The sequence below is a fragment of the Schistosoma mansoni genome, chromosome 4, assembly GCF_000237925.1.
Source record: "Schistosoma mansoni strain Puerto Rico chromosome 4, complete genome".
Lineage (NCBI taxonomy): Eukaryota > Metazoa > Platyhelminthes > Trematoda > Strigeidida > Schistosomatidae > Schistosoma > Schistosoma mansoni.
Window position 1 is genome coordinate 13102359 of NC_031498.1, and position 1440 is coordinate 13103798.

The following is a 1440-nucleotide window of genomic DNA, read 5'->3' on the forward strand; positions in this document are numbered from 1 at the left end:
AAGAATAATTTAATTTCACCTAATTAATCATCTGATAGTGCTGTGGTTGTTGAAAAGCGGAAAATTTATGGGTTTAATCCTATTTGGTATGGTCGAGAAGGATCCAGTTGAGATGAAAGCACTGTCCAGTATTTTTAGGTTTTTCAACTGATGCTGTGGTGTAGGTTACGTATATCCACATAGGTAGTGTAGTGAACAGAACAGGACTGGGGACAATCGAATGTATTTAAGCGCAAATTACAGACTATCTCAGTAAATTCTGATAACCATACAATAAACAGTTAATTTGCAAATTAACAACCAATAGTCTCAATCTTCACTGTTTCTTCTCTAATTCCATTGTTCGTGCATTTTCCTACTTATTGCGCTTCGTTTCAGTTCTTTCCTCATCGGTCTTCTGCCAAAATACATTCTATGTCTGACCAACACCATATACTACTTATATGGATATAAGTAGACCACACCACAGTAGTATATAACGATGGTCGGGCATTGAATGTATTTCAGTAGAAGATCGATAACGAAAAAACAGGAACGAAACGCAATCAATATGGAAATGCATAAACAATTATAATCGAGGACGATGGACTGATATTCGCAAAAGGAACGGTCAAGATTGAGAAAATTGATTAATAGTTGGCAATTTAACTATTTACCATATGGAAAGATGGGTAATGACTAGCAGCGGAATCTAGGAAGCGCATCTCATCCTATCTGGAACTCGTCAGGTGGACGTACCTGCATCTGAGTTGATGTTCACTCTGGGACTCGAACCCAGTACCGTTCGCTCCAAACGCCACCGCATTGTCCACTTAGCTACTGAGTCCTGATGGTTGCCTGCTTGTGCAATGGGATGAAGTTAAAATTCACTTGTTGTTGTTTACTTGTATCTTCTTATTTTTATTTAGGACTGCAATTGATCAGTCTTTTGTTGGCATATGAGCACCTGTGAGGAATGCCTCGGCTTCAGGCAATATAGAGGCAGTCCGCACAGGATGCTCATATGCCAACAAGAGACTGATCAATTGCAGTCCAATAACAATAGGAAGATACAAGTAAACGACACCAAGTGAATTTATTTACTATATGGTCCTCATATTTTAGTGAGATATTCTGTAATTTTGTGCCTAAATGCATTCGGTTGTCCCCACTAGTGTTGTTATTCACTACAATGCCAATTCATGGCGAAAACCAGGTTTACATTGTTTAGTACCTAATAATGATTTTTCAAAATAGAATAAGGTGAAAAAATATTGATCTTCAATTATTTTGATTTTATGCCATAATTGAAAATTGATAGGATAAAATTATTGCAAGCCATTCTAGGAACTCTTTGTGGTAACAGATAAAGTGACTAGTCGATTCATGCAATCATGTCAATAAATTACAGGAATTGTTTTCAACTGTACAATAGAATAAATCTAAAGTGCTTTTGTGTAG

General features: G+C 36.7%; 1 non-coding gene across 1 annotated transcript; it reads right to left on the reverse strand.

Moving 5' to 3' along the window:
* Window positions 1-756: 756 nt before the first annotated feature.
* On the reverse strand, window positions 757-823 carry Smp_tRNA_00348_Gln_TTG.1.1. Its single transcript has one exon. It is a non-coding gene (tRNA).
* Window positions 824-1440: the final 617 nt, after the last annotated feature.